The 20,918-nt window shown below is 42.4% G+C and overlaps 1 protein-coding gene across 1 annotated transcript in view; it reads right to left on the bottom strand.

Annotated features, from left to right (window-relative positions):
• LOC111980328 (autism susceptibility gene 2 protein-like) overlaps window positions 1-20,918 on the bottom strand; it is a 614,157-nt gene that overhangs the window by 270,356 nt on the left and 322,883 nt on the right.

Raw genomic sequence — 20,918 nt, 5'->3', positions numbered from 1 at the left:
ACTGGAGCCTCAGTTACACAATGGATTTAAATAGCTGTGTGTGTGTGTGTGTGTGTGTGTGTGTGTGTGTGTGTGTGTGTGTGTGTGTGTGTGTGTGTGTGTGTGTGTGTGTGTGTGTGTGTGTGTGTGTGTTATGTTAAACAAATAAGTAAACCCAAGGACTGCAATAATCCATAAAATAAAGGCTTCAGAATGTCAGCATTCGTTTCACAGGTCATGTTTTTGGACAGCCACATCTCCACATAAGTGCAACAGCAGAAAGTGAACATGTAGTCTGACTGACTTGTTTCACCACTGTGTTAGTGTTATCCCCTACTGCTGCAGTCAGTGGCAATAACATGGCCTGCATGGATTCCACTGGGAAACCTATAGAGTATTAACAAAGTGATCCTCCCTTGGATGACAATGAATTATGGAAGGAAATACTCCCTACTGAGTGGTGCATCCTTAACTGGGAAATATGTCCTCACGTTGTCTTTCTGCCAGGGCCTGGGATCGGCAAATAATGATCTTGAATTAATTTCATCTCACCATGCCCCAGCTCTCTCATACATACTGTACATCAGCCATGTGCTATTACAGGAGTTACTGTTGAAATAAGATCAGTAGTGAGCCATGGTGGAAAACTACAGGCCTCTATGAGCACTCTCCCTTCCTCCCTCGGCCCCTCTATCCATCCGTCCTTCTCCAATCCCTTTTCCATCTCAGTGTGCCTCTATACATCCTTCCTCTTTCCCTCTTATCGCTCTCTCTCCCTCTCCTGCTCTCCCTCTCTCTCCCTCCTGCTCTCCTGGGAGTTGAACACAATCTCATTAGCTGCTGGTGGATGAGGCGTCCTCTCCTCGTAGGTTCAAGGTGATGGAAGATTAGGCCATTTGGCCCAGGCTCATTCCATATTCACACCACGTCCCTCTCTGCCCGTGAACACCAAATTACATTGAACCTGGGGAGTCTAACTCCATTAATTTTAAATGGAAGATTAATTTAACAATATGCGGTGGATATTTGTTACAAATCCATCATGTAAAAGTGACRTTTGGCAATACATTTGCGGGTGGCTCACAGTGGGGGGGCCGCAGTGCAAATAAATCAGGGGGGCATTTACAGGTAATCGCTATTTTCACACAGATACGAGCGTACGCGCGTGCACGTGCACACACACACACACAAAATGGGGACAGAAAGATGTTTGTTGACCATTTCCAGGAATGGTGTGTAATTTTGTATGCTGCTCACTGGATAATTCCTAATTTCTTAGAAGTCACCGACCGTTTGAACTCTTGCTGGTACAGGATACATGAGTTGGCAGTTTCAAACGTTTTGGCCTGGCCTATTGACCTCCTTGCTAAGCCTTCACTAATTTATGGGTGAATCATGTGAAAAGAATGGCCAGCATGTGTCTAATGTGTGTACCTCTGGCATGTACAGTAGATAAACCACCAAGTAAATAATATAAAAGCAACTTCCTTGCAATCAAGAGTTAGACGAAGATCTGTTCAAACCATCATTAACATTGTCAATATTTAATGTTTGCAATGTTGTTACTTATGAATGTGTGCTGTTTCCACTGGACCATTTGGTTTGACTACACAAATAGAGAGGCGTGTGGATATAAGCCTTGCATACATCTGACTGCACCCTGGATGTGTGAAGTAAGAGAGACAGAAGGCAGGCATCAATTTAATGCAGTGGGCTAAATCAGGGTCCCACAGAGTGTTTCTTGGTAGTCTTAAACAAATCTACTTTGAAACAAATGAATACAACTCACACACATGGTTATGGAATTAAAAAAAGAAGACACCTGTACCATGTCATATATAGAGTTGAAATGTATTCCATTTTGAGTTTGCATCCCAATATTACACTTTATATACATCACAGAAAACCTAAATGTAACAAAACCATTTTACATAGAAACACCAGATTTTAGGCGTAAAAAAATATAATGTTTATTAATTATGAAATTATGAAAAATATGAATAACATTCCACCCATGAGGCCACTAGGTCATTTGACTGCAGGAAAGGGCTATGGTCCATTCTTGCTGATGGCTGGTATGAGCTGAACTCTTCAGGAACAGCACATTAAGCCAACCCAAACGGCCTGGCCTGAGCTAGGCTCTGTGTGGAGGGATACGGCTGGACATGTCACGGTGAGATATGCACATCAGCGCCCTGTGACAGTATCTCCTGATCGTATTATGCACCTCAGCAGTGTTCACATCCAATTAATGCTCCACTCCCCACTCCCCGCCATTATCACTACATTGCCCACAGAAACTCACAGCTTTAATATGTAAGTGAAACAGTCATTTTCAGATGGGGGAGAGAGAAACGAGGGTTGGGGGTTGGAGGGAAGGGGTGTGGGGATGATTTAATGGCTAATCTTCTCAGACAGCAGAAAGGCTTTGACTTTTAGCTTTATAGCTAGCTATCCCCCACTCCCCCCACTCTCTTATCCACCACCAGTCCCCTACCTCCTTCCCCCTTTTCCTGGCCCAGCCCCCCCACCCCCCCACCTCTTGTCCGCCAGGCATGCAAGCAGCATCCCGTGTCTACTCCGACTCATCTTTCTGCTCTTTAATGGTACATTTCTTAGGGGAGCTCACTGTCTAATTAGAGGAATTGATAACCCCGCTGCTTATTAACGAGGGCAATACATTTCAAAGTCATTAAAGATAACCACGGCAATAAGTCTGGCTTTAAGCATCACTAGGTTTCACAGCCACCGTGTCGAGGTTGTAAAAGGAGGGGGGGAGGGGGAGAGAAAAAGCAATTCCTGCCTAGTCAACTGTAAAAGCTTAGTTATTAGAATCTTTCAAACGGGCAGCAAGGAGAAAATGACATGACCAAATCTCCTTTTTCCTCCGAGTTAATGAAGAATTAGGGTTCCCATTTGGCGTATTAGAGGGTTCACGGGAGGTCAGGGCGTTGTGGAAAGTGTGTTTGACAACGGTGTCAATTTAGCATCAGAGCAGCTCACAGGCCCGTGGCAGAACATCACTCACAGCTGTCACAACCACTTATCTTTCTCATTGTCACCAAACTAACAAAATTCAGGTCAAGATTTTTTTTCACACCCACTTGCCTCTGTTCATTTCACATTTATTTTACAATGTGCTGAAGTCAACTCACTGTGAAAAGGCCTCCGTAATACTTTAAAAGTATAATATTCAACACCTTTTTCCTGCACATTCTGTAATTTCGACTGCCAATGCATGAATGAAAAACTCCTTACTTTTCTCTTCTCTCACTGGAATGAGTAATAGAGTTATACATTTCGTTTCTGCAATGGCAAAGCAATAACAAGCCTATTCTTCTCTATTATTTGTATGTATTCCAGCAATAGAGCAAAGGTGCATTTCTATATATTCCTCTCACACACGGCTTTCCTATAAAGGTGAGTATTTACTTGAATAATCACATGAATCATGGTTCTTTGGGTGGGGGAGCACAACCTAACCAAGCTAAGAATGATGTGCCCAGAATGAGGAGTCAAGTGTAACGTGTTCAGTGCTGGACTCAGCCACAGGAACCAATGAGGGGTGAGCTAACGCTAGGCTAGCATCAGGCTAATGGACCATAGCTACATGGCACAATCTCAGTGATGCGTACAAAATGTACATAAAGGAACTGCCATGGCACATTTCATTTTAGATCCTCATTCAAGCACACACACACAAGTAGACACATTTGTATGATTGTAACACGTTTTTAATACCGTGTTATTGAGTACATGCGCACAATAATACGATTATTGTGAATGGTCAGATTAATACAATAGTTTGATTTAAACGTTTACATGCTTTGCAAGAAGAACAATTTCCCTACTAATCCTGTTTACATGGACACATTTGAAATCAGGCTACCTGATGGGACTTAAATAAATACAGAAAATCACCAATCAAAATAAACGTTCTACCACAGTAACCATGTTATTTTTGTGAAACATATATAATTCTGAGTTAGGACATGAAGTTTGTATGTGAAAAATATTTCTAAGATGCATACTTTCAGAGAATGCCGAGAGTGTGCAAAGCTGTCATCAAGGCAAAGGGTGATAACTTTGAAGAAACTCAAATATAAAATATAATTTGATTTGTTTAATACTTTTTGGGTTACTACATGATTCCATATGCATTATTTCATAGTTTTGATGTCTTCACTATTATTCTACAATGTAGAAAATAGTAAAACATAAAGAAAAACCCTTGAATGAGTAGGTGTGTCCAAACTTTTGACTGGTACTGTACATATATGCATATTTACAATTGTGACAATATACCGATACCTAGATGTAGAGAACAGTGTAAGGCTAGCATTTCTAAAAGCGAGTTTAAATCTGATTATTCCATTTAGTAAGAGAAGCTATCAATTGAAACTGGTTTCTCATAGTATGKGTCAAATGCATGAAACATTACTTAAAACATATCACGCACATAGCACTATGAAGAAACAAACACAAGCAGTTAATTGCTAACCTGTGGAGAGGACGGCAGGTAGCCTAGTGGTTAGAGCATTGGGACAGTAACTGAAAGGTCACTGGTTCAAATACCTGAGCCGACAAGGTTAAAAATCTATGTGCCCTTGAGCAAKGCACTTAACTCTAATTTTCTCCAGAGAGATTGTACTACTATGGCTGACCCTGTAAAACAACACATTTCACTGCACCTACAGTATCAGGTGTATGTGACAAAAGCAACGGCTGTTTAACTAAATATACACAGCTGACAGTATAACAGTGCTGAGAGAGGCTTTTAATGTACAGTCCCTGGATGAAACACTGGCTGCTAATAGCTGGGGATGCACTGTTCTTTCTTTCTGCAGGAGGTCCTTTAGCATCCTCCTGGCTGCCAGCCTGCCGCTAATTTGGACAGTTAGTTTTACCAACTTTTATTTCCTGGTGCACTAATAGGCTACAAGAGCAGCTTGCTCTGCGTTGTAATTAATCAAGGAAGACCCCACTACCACCGGACATCCACAATAGATGATTAGCCGTGTTAGGGCACGGCATTATGGGTATTCACTACATTACATCCAGAGGGACCATTTCTCTGTTCCGTCTTCCATTAATGTAATCAAAACAAAATGGAGTCAACAAAGTCAAGTTGTTTCCATTTTTTACTGGAGAGAGCAAAGTGTAGAAACGGCCATAGTGAAGTCCATTCATTCATTACACTGAGCCTTCTGATTTAGGTGCAGCTGCTCAACTAGTCTTGAAAGAGAAATACGAGTTAAATATGAAGGAAGAAAGTTAAAAGAGAAAGACGAATTTAAGAGGAATTATTCATCAAAGGAATGATAGTGTAATATATGGTAACAAGGTTCTGAAAGACACATTTTCTGAAGAAAAAAGGTGTGCAAGTCTGAAACATCCTATTTTCAAAAATCCATCTACTATTTGTAAACTCTGGCTCATTATTTCAGTAAGAACATGAAAAGTTACTATGCAAACAAATGACTTGACCTCCCAGTGGCTGCATGTTTTTTTTTATAAAGTGTTTAGCTGTCAAGCTGAATGCCAAACGAGAGATGAAGGGGAATTCAAATTTGGAGGGAAATTATTTAACAGGCCTGTTATTACGGCAGCACATGGGGAATAATTTCTATATTGTCAGTGTTCAGTCCAATTATGTTACTTTATCACACTGGGGAATAGTCACAGAGCTGAAATGAAATAGTAGCTAATTCAAAGCACACACCATCTATAACCTTGAGGTCTCAATGTCCGTTTCTCCAGCTCAGAAATGAAGTGGAAAATACTGAGAATAAAATGGAGACTGTCTTTCCTTGTTCTGCTTCTTGGAAAAKAATAGTGTATGTCATTGTTCAAATGGAGGCTATTTACTGCAGTCTCATGCATATCCTTCTCTGAGAATACTGCCTATGTTCTCAATAAATTACAAAACAAATCCTAGTTAATAAAATGTCCCAGTCGATACAAGTATCTATCTAGGTCATGGGTAAGTATACATCTCAATAAACATATATAGGGTTACCTTTGACTCAAGCTATTCTGTCTGAAATTCTGAGCTGGAATAGAACAAAAAGGTTACTACCTATAAACTAACACTGACGCACTGACGCTCCTGTTTGACATTCTAGTGGGTGTCATTATAACTGGACTAGGTGTGGGTGTGCACCCTGAGTGTGTATCATAGGGGACTGGCCAGGATCTTTACCAGTATAATGAGGGATTTCTAAATGTAACTGTGTGACCCTTAACAGGTTGAGTTTAGTTTATTAGGATCCCCATTAGCTACTGCACATGCAGCAGCTACTCTTCCTGGGGTCCACATAAAACGTACAAATACATGAGATAAAACAGAACAGTAATGGATAAACACAACATAAGATAATACATTCAAGTCACGGAGGTCCCTTGAMACAGCCAATGTGATCTGCTTAGAGCCCTATTCCACCATCACCTCCCTTCCGAACCCCCTGTCTGACTCTGTAGCCAATGCAGTTATATTAATGTCTGACCCTAGCCTCACCTCCACCACCACCTTGGCAGTTGTTACCGCTTGTGACATAAACGTGGTGTCGCAACCAATCAAAGCCTTCCACGGTGACACGGAGGGTCTACCACAATGTCAGGCCACAGATCGACACAACACGCATGGAGGAAGCCCGCACTGACAAACCATATGAGCTCTGCCAAACCAGATCAATGTCACAGGCTTAGACCTAATGGCAGGATGGTGAACGAGGAGAGAAGTTTGATATGGTGGGTTTTTTCTCTGTGTTTCATCGCCCTTTGTTAGAACACAGGCTACATGAGGATGTATTCTTTAGAGGATTTTTTAATCAGTTAACAAGTCATTAGCCGGGGAAAACAGTACATAACTGTTCATTGTAGGAGGAAAGTGATTGGCTTATGTTGATGATTTGATTAAGCTCAAGATGTTTGTGTTTTGTGTTTTGCKTTTTGCTTTATAATTTAATTCCTGGCTGCGGAGAGCATTTCATTTGATGGATCTGTAATTGGTGGTTTCAAACAAAGTGTTATAATTTTAGATGGCTGCGAGTAATACAATATTTCTACTCAGACGTTCATTTAAAACTCGTCATTTCAATTCTTGTAAGCATCAATACAAGTCCAGGTTTTATGTAGGACTMTCTTATTTATGATGTAAAACAAGAATGCAAACATGTATCCCTTCGTGTATCAATTTGACGCTTATGGAGGTACAATAAATAACTTAAAATGAAGTACTACGCAATCATTAAACATATACTATCTATTTCATTGACATCTAAATTTAATGCTCTCTTTTAGTTTTAAAAATGCATTTTGCTGGGAGAAAAATTGGAACAAATCGTCTTTCCTTCAGAAGTCTTTCTGCATTGAGTGCAATTGGTCCTTGTTACAAAATGCTACGGCAGCTTCCCTTTCAGAAAGATTGTCCCTAACTGGGTCTCTGGGGGCCCCCTGGATCTCTGGCCCCATCCATAACTCCACGGCACCTTCAGGGACTGGCTGTCCACTGTTCTGTTTTAACCTCCGAGCTCATTATCAGAGGTCTCAGGGGTGCACTGCTAACCAGAGACAGAGAATTAGGAGGCGCTCTGCTCAGCAGCCAGGCACACTCAGCGCCATAAATGAAGGATCGCAAGCAGGGAGATCAGTAACAGGGAAGGGAGTTAGCCCTGGGGAATACAGTCAACTTGCAGAGTAAGGTGCTTTTTAATATATATTTAGCATATACACCTGCTACATTTTAGCCTGCAGAGGTGGTGTAGCGTGGAGCGGTGGAGTCGTGGAGCGGTGGAGTCGTGGAGCGGTGGAGTCGTGGAGCGGTGGAGTCGTGGAGAGGTGGAGCGTGGAGCGGTGTAGCGTGGAGCGGTGTCAGGCGTGGAGGGGTGTAGCGTGGAGGCTGGAGTGGAGTGCGTGGAGGTGGTGAGTGAGCGTGGAGCGGTGTAGCGTGGGAGCGGTGTAGGAGCGTGGAGCGGTGGTGAGCGGTGGAGGCGGTGTGCGGTGTAGCGTGGAGCGGTTGTAGCGTGAGCGGTGTAGCGTGGAGCTAGTCATTTGAAGTGATAAAGCACCGTCGAGCCTCCATGGCTTCTTGATGCTATCTGCTCAGAGACGAGGGACGGAGTTCAGCACCTCCATGCACCTGTGCAGAAACCATCATAAAGATCTGAGTGCATGCTGCTTGCTTTAAAGTCCAACAATTTAAATGGAACTAAGCAAAGGAAATAATTGCTCAATTGCTGAACATGCTGAAATTGTAGGGCTCTATTTTAGCTGTTGAGAAGGAGTGTTCCGTTATCGTAGTGGTGTTGCCAGAGAATGAAGATAAGAGATATGCTTTCAAAAGTGTATAAACCCCAGTGGTAAAGATACTCTCAGCTCCTGTGATCAAACACTGCTTCTCACTCCATTTCCCGGTTATTTCCAAGTAGGACCACTACGATTGTATTATTGCACAAGCTGGACTTAAACATAAAAACAAAGTTGGAACCAAATAAATTTCTTAGCTGATAATTTGTGCACAAACACGTGTCTGGTCTGTCCTGTCTGTCTGTCTTGTCTGTCTGTCTGTCTGTCTGTCTGGTCTGTCTGTCCGTGTCTGTCTGTCCTGTCTGTCCTGTCCTGTCTGTCTGTCTGTCTGTCTGTCTGTCTGTCTGTCTGTCTGTCTGTCTGTCCTGTTGTCTGTCTTGTCTGTCTGTCTGTCTGTCTGTCTGTCTGTCTGTCTGTCTGTCTGTCTGTCTGTCTGTCTGCCTGCCTGCCTGCCTGCTGCTGCCTGCCTGCCTGCCTGCCTGCCTGCCCTGCCTGCCTGGCCTGCAGGAATCTATTCTGGAAGGAAGGAAACCTATGCCTGGTGTTTCAGTAGCAGAATACTGATCTCAGTCTGCTGTGGAACTCATGATGGTAGGAAGGAGAGGACAGGAGAGGGAGAAGARGATGAGAGGAGAGGGGGAACAGGGAAGCTATTCAAAACTAACACAACTCTCTTTTAACTGCTCAAACTTCATTAACTACTACTCCCTAATATATCTCTTCCCTCAAGGTATAGTAGCCAAGGCCAAAAGTTGCTTTAATTAAACAAAACTTGTGAGCTGGAACTTTATAACCCCATGGCTCCTCACTACATTTCAACGGGGAGAGAAGGAGGAGGGAGAGGGAGGTTTATATATCACTAGTCAACCGCACCAGATCCATTTTTACAGATCAGGAGCAAAATCTTTACTCTTCTTTAAAGCGCCAGTTTGACGCAAGACTTATTTGCTGATCAATCCGTCCCCTGGTGAAGGCTGGACGCAAGCAACATGAATGACAACCCCCGAGGGGAAGTAAAGGGCAGCGAGAGCACACTATACAGCTGCTCATATCGGCACACATAAATCTAAATGAAGCTACAGTCTGCGGCAGGCGGAGACTTACAGCTGACACAAACACTGCGAGTTGATAACATAACTGGATGACACTGGAGCTCAGTAGCAAGCACGGGCCATCTCTGTGTTTCATTAGTTGCTGTGTTATTACAGAGGACTGAAGGGAAGCGCTGGGTGGCCTGTTAGCAGGGGCTAATTTACCAAAGACAGCCAAGCATAAAAGACAGCTTAGTGTTATCTGCCAGCAATAAAGTCATGATCCTTCCACAGACAGGCCTGAGAGGTCAGTTGTTCAGGGGTTAGAAGAAGTCCACAGGGGCCTGTAAACCCCCTGGTTAGGATATAAAGACCACTGGTAAACAGAACCTTTCATTGAATTTGTGTGGCAAGAAGAGGAATGGGATGACTGGATCAATGACCGAAATAAATGAATAAAACAACTGTGTGGCTGAAGTAAATTCAGTATGTACACTAGCCTGAAGAATGAAAGGCTAGTGGAATTAATGATGGGTGGACAGAAACTTGGGCTTAATTATCGTGGGTGCATTGACGCTAATGGGTAATTAAAAGAGTGAATGGACTAAATTAAATAACTAAATCATGAATGAGAATGTGTATGTGATAAAATGTGCCATAAGGAATTATTGAAATGGACTTGTCACAGTACCAGTCAACAAGTTCTGGACACACCTAACTCATTTCAGGGGTTTTTCTTTATTCTTACTATTTTCTAGCATGTAGAATATAGGTGAAAATCAAACTATGAAATAAACATATGGAATAAATGTAGTACCAAAAAAGGTGTTAAACAAATCAACACTATATGCTGATAATTTAAGATTCTTCTCAAACTAGCCTACCTTTTGCCTTGATGAAATTTTGTCACAACTCTGCATTTTCAACCAGCTTCATTTGACAAATGCTCTTCCAACAGTTCTTGAAGGAGTGTCTACATAATCGCTGCGCCACTTGGTTCGGCTGCTTTTTCCTTCACTTCTGCGGTCCAACCTCATCTCCCAAACCATCCAATTGGATTTGAGGTTGGGTGATTGTGGAGGCCGAGGTCCATCATCCTGATGCAGCACTCTATCACTCTCCTTCTTGTGTCAAATAGCCCTTACACGCCTGGAGGTGTGTTGGTCATTTGTCCGTTTGAAAAACAAATGAGTAGTCCCACTAATGCAAAACAGATGTGGATGACATAATCGTGCATCAGGCTGTGGTAGCCATGCGGTTAAGCTGTTGAATTCTAAATAAATCACGTGAGTGTCTACCAACCAAGCTCCTACACCATCTACACCCTCTCATGCTTCACAGTGGATCACAGTCATGTGGAGATCATCGTTCACCTCTCTGCTTCACAAGACACGGCGGTTGAGAACCGAAAAATCGCAAATTTGGTACTCATGCAGACCAAAGGACATGATCTACACGGTCTAATATCCATTGCTTCGGTTCAACACGCATTCAGAGAAAATAAATCCACAAAGACTTTTAACAGGCACACCTGTTGAATGACAGATTCATCCAGGTGACTACCTCATGAAGCTCGTTGGTAGAGAATCCAAGAGTTATGCAAAGCTGTCATCCAGGCAAAGCGTGCTACTTTGAAGAATCTCAATTGAAAAATATATTTTGATTTGTTTAACACTTTTTGGTTACTAGACTGATTCCATGTGTGAATTTATGGTTTGATGATTATTTCTACAATGTATAAAATGCAAAATGTACTAAAAACCCTTGGAATGAGTAGGTGTCAAGCTTTGATGACCTGGTAACTGTATATAAAAATATTGCTTGTGTAGATGAGTCAGTCTTCATACAAATATAACCTGCCAATCCAAAAATAATGTAGATCTCCAGCTACCAGTTGAAGTCCAGGAAGTTACATACAACTTGGTTGGAGGTCCAATTAAAACCGTTTTGCAAACCACCCTCCCATACAGTTCTCTTGTTAACAAACTGAGTAGTTTGCAAGTCGATGTAGGAATCTAACTTCGTGCTATGACCCAAGTAATTTTCCAAAGCATGTTTACTAGACAGTTATGATCAATATAATCACTTATCACAATTCTCAGGTGGTCAGAAGTTCCCATACACTTAAGTCGAGTCTGTGCCTTAACAGCTTGGAAAATTCCAGCAAAGTGCATGTCATGCTTTTAGAAGCTTCTGATTGGCTATTGACTATCATTTGAGTCAATTTGGAGGAGTAACTTGAACGTGTATTTCTAAGGCCTAACTTCAAACCCAAGTGCCTCTTTGCTTGACATCAGGTGGAAATCAAAAGAAATCAGCCAAGACCTCAGAGAAAAATTGTAGACTCCACAAGTCCTGGTTTCATCCTGTGGAGCATTTTCCAACACCTGAAGGTGCCACATTTCAATCCTGTACTGCAGCATCCGAGACATAACCATTGTGAGCTTGTGAGCCCTGGCATGGTTATTTAGGAGCTGCTGAAAATGGCTATTGTTCAGGTAGAGCAAACAACACTGGAGCCTCAGTTAACACAATGGACTTTAAATAGCCTTGGTGTGTGTGTGTGTGTGTGTGTTGGTGTGGTTGTGTGTGTGTGTGTGTGTGTGGTGTGTGGGTGTGTGTGTGTGTGTGTGTGTTATGTTAAACAAATATAACCAGGACTGCAAAATATCCATAAAATAAAGGCTCAGAATGTCCATTCGCTTACAGGTCATGTTTTTGGACAGACACATCTCCACATAAGTGCCAACAGGCAGAAGTGAACATTAGTCTGACTGACTTGTTTTCACCACTGTGTTAGTGTTATCCCCCTACGCTGCTAGTCAGTGGCATACAATGGCTGCATGGAGTCACTGGGCAAACCTATATGAGATTCACAAAGTGAATCCTCTTGATACAATGATATCATGGAAGGGAAATACTCCACTGATGGGCATCTTTGGCGAAGATATGTCTCCACTACGTTGTTTTCTGGCCAGTGCGCCTGGGAGATCGGCAAATATGATCTTGAATTAATTTCATTCACCATGCCCAGCTCTCTCATACATACTGTACATCAGCCAATGGTGCTATTCAGCGTTACTGTTGAATAAGATCAGTAGTGAGCATGGTGGAAAAATACAGGCCTCTATGAGCACTCTCCTTCTCCCTCGGCCCTCTATCATCCGTCCTTCTCAATCCCCTTTTCATCTCAGTGTGCCCTATACATCCTTCCTCTTTCCCTCTTGATCCGCTCTCATCTCCCTCTCCTGCTCTCGCCTCTCTCTCCTCGCTGCTCCCTGGGGAAGTTTGAACACAATCTCATTTAGCTGCGGGGATCGAGGCGTCCTCTCCTCGAGGTTCAAGGTGATGGAAGATTAGGCCATTTGGCCAGGCTCTATTGCCATAACCACCACGTCCCTCTGCTCGTGACACAAATTACATTGACTGGGGAGCTAACTCCATTATTTAAATGCGAAGATTAATTAACAGAATGCGGTGATTTTGTTACAAATCCATCATGTAAAATGACATTGCAAGACATTTGCGGGTGGCTCGACAGTGGGGGGGCCGCAGTGCAAATTAAATCAGTGGGGGCCATTTACAGGTAACGCTATTTCTTCACGACAGAGAACGCGGCGTACGCGGCGTGCACGTGCATCACACCCACACACAAAATGGGGACAGAAAGATGTTTGTTGACAACTTTCCAGGAATGGTGTGTATTTTGTTATGCTTGCCACTGGATAATTCCTAATTCCTAGAAGAGTCAGACCTGACTGTTTGAACTTTGCTGGTACAGGAAACAGGAAGTTGGCAGTTTCAAACGTTTTGGCCTGGCCTATTGACTCTCTGCTAACTTCACAATTTATGGGTGAATCATGTATAAAGAATGGCCAGGCATGTGTCTAATGTGTGTACTCTTGGCATGTACAGGTAGATAAACCACCAAGTAAATAAATATAAAAGCCACGTTCCTGCAATCAAGAGTTAACCCGAAGATCTGTCAAACGATCATTAACATTGTCAATAGTTAATGTTGCAATGTGTTACTTAGAAATGTGTGCTGTTTCCCCTGGAGCCATTTGGTTTGACTACAAAGTAGAGAGGCGTGTGGATATAGCCCTTGCATACATCGTGACTGCACCTGGAGTTGTGAAGTAAGAAGCACAGAAGGCAGGCATCAATTTAATGCAGTGGGCTAAATCAGGGCTCCCACAGAGTGTTTTTTGGTAGTCTTAAACAAATCTACTTTGAAGACAAATGAATACAACCACACACAATGGTTATGGAATTAAAAAAGAAGACACCTGTACCATGTCATAATATGGTTGAAATGTATATTCCATTTTGAGTTTGCATCCCAATATTACACTTATATTACATTCACAGCAAAACACTCAAATGTAACAAAACCTATTTACATAGAAACACCCAGATTAGCGGTAAAAAAATTAATGTTTTTAATTGAACATTATGAAAAATATGATAACATTTCCACCCATGAGAAGCCACAGGTCATTGACGAGGAAAGCTATGGTCCATTCTTGTGATGGCGTATGAGCTGAATGCTCTTCCAGGAACAGCACATAAGCCAACCCAACCGGCCTGGCCTGAGACTAGCTCTGGTGGAGGAAACGGCTGGACATGTCACGTGGAGATATGCACAGTCAGCGCCCGTGACGTATCTCCTGACGTATTATGCACCTCAGCAGTTCATCATCCAATTAGAGCCTCCACTCCCCACTCCCCGCCATTATCACTACATTGCCCCAGAGAATCACAGCTTTAACTATGAATTGAACAGTCATTGTCAAAGATGGGAGAGAGAAACGAGGGTGGGGGTTGGCGGGAAGGGTGGTGGGATGATTTAATGCTTTAATCTTCTCAGACAGCAGAAAGGCTTTGACTTTTAGCTTTATGCTGCTATCCCCCACCCCTCCCACTCTCTTATCACACACCAGTCCCTACCACTTCCCCCTTTCTCGGGCCAGCCCCCCCCCCCCCCCCCCCCACCTCTGTCCAGCCAGCATGGCAAGCCAGCATCCGATGTCTACTCGATCACTTTCTGCTCTGTATGGTACACTTCTTTAGGGAGCTCACTGTCTAATTGAGAGAATTATAACCCCGCTGGCTTATGTAACGAGGCAATACATTTCAACGTTCATTAAGATAACCACCGGCAATAAGTCTGGCTTAACGCTCACTAGTGTTCAACAGCACCGTGGTCGAGGTTAAAAGGAGGGGCGGAGGGGAGAGAAAAAGCAATTCCTGCCTCGTCAACTGTTAAAAGCTTAGTTATTAGAATCTTTCAAACGGGCAGCAAGGAGAAAATTGACATGACCAAATCTCCTTTTTCCTTCCGTTATATGAAAATTAGGGTTCCCATATGTGGCTAATTAAGAGGGTTACGGGAGGTCAGTGCGTTGTGGAAAGTTTTTACACGGTTCACTTAGCAAAGAGCAGCTCACAGGCCCTGCAGAACATCACTCACAGCTGTCAGCACAACCTACTTACTTTCTCAGTCCACAACTAACAAAAAATTCAGGTCAGATTTTTTTTCTACACCCACTTGCCTCGTTCATTTCACATTTATTTTACAAGTGCTGAAGTCAACTCACTGTGAAAAGGCCTCCGTATACTTTAACAAGTATAAATATCAACACTTTTTCCTGCACATTCTTGTTAATTTCGACTGCAATGCATGAACTGAAAAACTCCTTACTTTTCTCTTCTCGTCACTGAATGACGTAATAGAGTATACACATTCGTTTCTGCAATGGCAAAGCATAACAAGCTATTTCTCTATTAATTTGTATGTACATTCCAGCAATAGAGCAAAGGTGATTTCTATATATTCTCTCACCACGCTTTTCTAATAAAGTGAGTTTTACTTGAAAATCACAGTGAATCATGGTTCTTGGTGGGGGAGCACCAACCTAACCAAGCTAAGGAATGATGTGCCCAGAATGAGAGTCCAACGTGTAAGCGTGTTCAGTGCTGGACTCACGCCACAGGAACCCATGAGGGTGAGCTAACGCTAGGCTAGCAATCAGGCAATGGACCATAGCTACTGCACAATCCAGTGATGCGTACAATAATGTACGATAAAGAACTTGCATGCAGCTTTTCATTTTAGATCTCATTCAAGCACACCACACACAAGTAGACCTTGTATGATTTGTAACACGTTTTAAACCGTGTTATTGAGTACATGCGCACAATAATACGATTATTGTGAAGGTCAGATTAATACAATTTGATTAAACGTTTACAAGTGCTTTGCAAGAAGAACAATTTCCCTACTAATCCTGTTTACATGGACACATTTGAAATCAGGCTAACCTGATGGGACTTAATAAAATACAGAAAATCACCAATCAAAATAAACGTTCTACACAGTAACCTGTATATTTTGTGAACATATATAATTCGAAGTAGACATGAAGTTTGTATGTGAAAAATATTTCTAAATGCATACTTCAGAGAATGACGAGAGCGTGCAAAGCTGTCTCCAAGGCAAAAGGGTGATAACTTTTGAAGAAACTCAAATATAAATATACTTTGATTGTTTAATACTTTTTGGGTTACTACATGATTCCATAGTGCATTATTTCATAGTTTGATGTCTTCACTATTATTTACAATGTAGAAAATAGAAAACATAAAGAAAAACCTTGAATGAGTAGTGTGTTCCAAACTTTTTGACTGTTACGTACCATATACATGATTTAACAATGTGACCAAATACCGGATAACCTAGAGTAGGAACATGTAAGCTAGCCCCCATTTCTAAAGCGAGTTTCGAATCTGATTATTGCCATTGTAGTAAGAGAAGCTATCAATTGAAATGTTTCTCATTAGGGTCAAATGCATGAAACATTACTTAAAACATATCACGCACATACATAATGAAGACAAACACAAGCAGTTATGCTAACCTGTGGAGAGGACGGCAGGTAGCCTAGTGGTTAGAGCATTGGACAGTAACTGAAAGGTCACTGGTTCAAATACCTGAGCCGACAGAGTTAAAAATCTATGTGCCTTGAGCAATGCACTTAACTCTAATTTCTCCAGAGAGATTGTACTACTATGGCTGACCCTGTAAAACAACACATTTCACTGCACCTACATGATCAGGTGTATGTGACAAAGCAAACGGCTTTTAACTAAAATATACACAGCTGACAGTATAACAGTGCTGAGAGAGGCTTTTAATGTACAGTCCCTGGAGATGAAACCTGGCTGCTAATAGCTTGGGATGCACTGTTTCTTTCTTTCGTGCAGGAGGTCTTATGCTACCTCCTGGCTGCCAGCCTGCGCTAATTTGGACATTAGTTTACCAACTTTATTTCCTGTGCACTAATAGGCCTACAAAGCAGCTTGCCTCGCGTTGTAATTAATAAGGAAGACCCCACTACCACCGGACATCCACAATAGATGATTAGCCGTGTTAGGGCAGGCATGTAGGGGTATTCACTACATTACATCCAGAGGACATTTCTCTGTTCGTCTTCCATTAATGTAATCAAAACAAAATGGAGTCAACAAAGTCAAGTTGTTTCCATTTTTTTACTGAGAGAGCAAAGTGTAAAACGGCCATAGTGAAGTCCATTCATGTCATTACACTGAGCCTTCTGATAGGTGCAGCCCTCCTAGTCTTGAAAGAGAAATACGAGTTAAATATGAAGGAAAAAATTAAAGAGAAGACGATTTAAGGGAATTATCATCAAAGAAATGATGTGTAATATATGGTAACAAGGTTCTGAAAGACACATTTTCTGAAGAAAAAAGGTGTGCAAGTCTGAAACATCCTATTTTCAAAAATCCATCACTATTTGAAACTCTGGCTCATTATTTTCAGTAAGAACATGAAAAAGTTACTATGCATACAAATGACTTGACTCCAGTGGCTGCATGTTTTTTTTATAAAGTGTTTACTTGCAACTGTAATGCCACGAGAGATGAAGAATTCAAATGTGAGGGAAATATTTATACCAGGCCTGTTATTACGGCAGCACATGGGAATAATTTTATATTGTCAGTGTTCAGTGCAATTATGTACTTTATCACACTGGGGGAATAGTCACAGAGCTGAAATGAAATAGTAGCCTAATTCAAAGCAAACACATCTATAACCTTGAGGTCTCAATGTCGTTTCTCCAGCTCAGAAATGAAGTGGAAAATACTGAGAATAAAATGGAGACTGTCTTCCTTGTCTGCTTCTTGGAAATAATAGTGTATGTCATTGTTAATGGAGGCTATTTACTGGCAGTTCTATGCATATCCTTCTGAAATACTGCCTATGTTCTCAATACATTACAAAACAAATCCTAGTAATAAAATGTCCCAGTCGATACAATTATCTATCTAGGCCGGGTAAGTTATCTCACATTAAACATATATAGGGTTACCTTTGACTCAAGCATTCTGTCTGAAATTCTGAGCTGGAAAGACAAAAGGTTACTACCTATAAACTACACTGACGCACTGACGCTCTTTGACATCTAGTGGGTGTCATTATAATGGCTAGTGGTGTGTGCACCTGAGTGTGTATCATAGGGGACTGGCGGACTTTACAGTATAATGAGGGATTTCTAATGTAACTGTGTGACCCTTAACAGGTTGAGTTAGTTTATTAGGATCCCCATTAGCTACTGCACAGCAGCAGCTACTCTTCCTGGGTCCACATAAACGTACAATACTTGAGATAAAACAGAACAGTAATGGATAACACAACTAAGATAATACATTCAAGTCAGGAGGTCCTTGACACAGCCAATGTGATGCTTAGAGCCATTCCACCATCACTCTCCTTCCGAACCCTGTCGTGACTCTGTAGCCAATGTCAGTTATATTAATGTCTGACCTAGCCTCACCTCCACTCCCACCTTGGCAGTTGTTACGCTTGTGAACATAAACGTGGTGTCGAACCAATCAAAGCCTTCCACGGTGACACGGAGGGTCTACACACATGTAGGCGCACAGATCGACACAACACGCATGAGGAAGCCCGCACTGACAACCATAGAGCTCTGCCAAACCAGATCAATGTACAGGCTTGACCTAATGCGAGGATGTGAACGAGAGAGAAGTGAATGTGGGTTTTTTCTCTGTGTTTATCGCCCTTTGTTAGAACACGGCTACATGAGGATGTTATTCTTTAGAGGATTTTTAATCAGTTAACAAGTCAGTTAGCCGGGGGGAAACAGTACATAACTGTTCATTGTAGGAGGAAAGTGATTGGCTTAGTGTGATGATTTGATTAAGCTCAGATGTTTGGTTTTGTGTTTTGCGTTGCTTTAAATTAATTCTGGCTGCGGAGAGATTTCATTTGATGTCTGTAATTGTGGTTTCAACAAAGTGTATAATTAAGATGCTGCGAGTTAATACAATATTCTACTCAGACGTTCATTTAAAACTCGTCATTTCAATTCTTGTAACATCATACAAGTCCAGTTTATGTAGGACTCCTTATTATGATGTAAACCAAGAATGAAACATAATCCTTCGTGTATCAATTTGACGCTTATGGAGTACAATAATATACTTAAAATAAGTCTACGCAATCATTAAACATATACATCTATTTCACTTGACATCAATTAATGCTCTCTTTTAGTTTAAAAATGCATTTGCTGGAGAAAAATTGGACACAAACGTCTTTCTCAGAAGCTTTCTGCATTGAGTGCAATTGGTCCTTGTACAAAATGCTACGGCAGCTTCCTTTCAGAAGATTGTCCTACTGGTCTCTGGGGCCCCTGGATTCTGCCCATCCATAACTCCACGCAACCTCAGGGACTGGCTGTCCACTGTTCTGTTTTAACCTCCGAGCTCATTATAGAGGTCTCAGGGGTGCACTGCTAACCAGAGACAGAGGAATTAGGAGCGCTCTGCACAGCAGCCAGGCAAACTCAGCGCCGATAAATAGGATCGCAAGCAGGGAGATCAGTAACAGGAAGGGAGTTAGCCTCTGGAAATACAGTCAACTTGCAGAGTAAGGTGCTTTTAATATATATTTCTATACACCTGCTACATTTGCCTGCAGAGGTGTGTAGCGTGGAGCGGTGGAGTCGTGGAGCGTGGATCGTGGGAGCGCGTGGAGTCTGGAGCGGTGGAGCGTGGAGAGGTGGATGCGTGGAGCGGTGTAGCGTGAGCGGTGTAGCGTGGAGCGGTGTAGCGTGGAGCGGTAGCGTGGAGCGGTGGAGTCGTGGAGCGTGTAGCGTGGAGCGGTTGTAGCGTGAGCGGTGTAAGCGGTGTAGCGTGGAGCGGTGTAGCGTGGAGCGGTGTGCGTGAGCTATCATTTAAATGATAAAGCACCGTCGAGCCTCCATGCTTCTTGATCTGATCTGCTCGAGAGACGAGGGACGAGTTCAGCACTCCATGCAGCCTGTGGAAACCATCATAAAGATCTGAGTGCATGCTGCTTGCTTATAAGTCCAACAATTTAAATGGAACTAGCAAAGGAAATAATTGCTCAATTGCTGAACATGCTGAATATGTAGGGCTCTATTTAGCTGTTGAGAAGGAGTGTTCCGTTATCGATGAGGGTGTGTTGCCAGAGAGAAGTGAATAAGAGATATGCTTCAAAAGTGTAAATAAACCCCAGTGGTAAGGATAACTCTCAGCTCCTGTGATCACAACACTGCTTCTCACTCCATTTCCCGTTTATTTCCAAGGTTAGGACACTACGTATTGTATTATGCACAAGCTGGCTTAAACATAAAAAACAAAGTTGGAACCAAATAAATTCCTTAGCTGATAATTTGTGGCACAAACTTGTCTCGTCTGTCTGTCTTCTGCTGTCTGTCTGTCTGTCTGTCTGTCTGTCTGTCTGTCTGTCTGTCCTGTCTGTCGTCTGTCTGTCTGTCTGTCTGTCTGTCTGTCTGTCTGTCTGTCTGTCTGTCTGTCTTGTCTGTCTGTCTGTCTGTCTGTCTGTGCTGTCTGTCTGTCTGTCTGTGTCTGTTCTGTCTGTCTGCTGCTTCTGTCTCCTGTGTCGCTGCCGCCTGCCTGCCTGCCTGCCTGGCTGCTGCCTGGCTGCAGGATCTATCTGGAGAAGAACCTATGCCTGGTGTTTCAGTAGCAGAAATACTGAGTCTCAGTCCTGCTGGGAACTCATGAGGTAGAAGGAGAGGACAGGAGAGGGAGAAGAAGGATGAGAGGAGAGGGGGAACAGGGAAGCTATTCAAAACTAACACAACTCTCTTTAACTGCTCAAACTTCATTAACTACTACTGCCCTAATATATCTCTTCCCTCAAGGTATAGTAGCCAAGGCCAAAAGTTGCTTCCTACAGACAAAGTTATTTTTTCTTAGTCAGGGACTTTGGGTTGTTAGGGCTTGTGGATTGTTTCCTGGCTCTTAATAACTTATAAGCTGAACCTTCTACATTAAACATTCCCATAAGAGGCCATACAAACATCTCAGAGTTTGTTGGCTTATGGCCATGCCTTCCTCCTCTCACTACATGGGGTTGGATTAAGTCTTTTGCTAAGAGGTGGACACAGCATTTCTTTAACCTTTCACCAAAGAGAAATAATAAGGGTTTGCTGTCAGAATGCAAGCCACATCAAACAGAAATGACCATGTAAGAGAAGAGAAACCCTGAAAGAGCTTAAAGCG

Source organism: Salvelinus sp. IW2-2015, linkage group LG20, assembly GCF_002910315.2.
Source record: "Salvelinus sp. IW2-2015 linkage group LG20, ASM291031v2, whole genome shotgun sequence".
Taxonomy (NCBI): Eukaryota; Metazoa; Chordata; class Actinopteri; order Salmoniformes; family Salmonidae; genus Salvelinus; species Salvelinus sp. IW2-2015.
The sequence above is the reverse complement of the archived record's forward strand: the minus strand, read 5'-3'. Positions and strand labels throughout refer to the sequence as shown.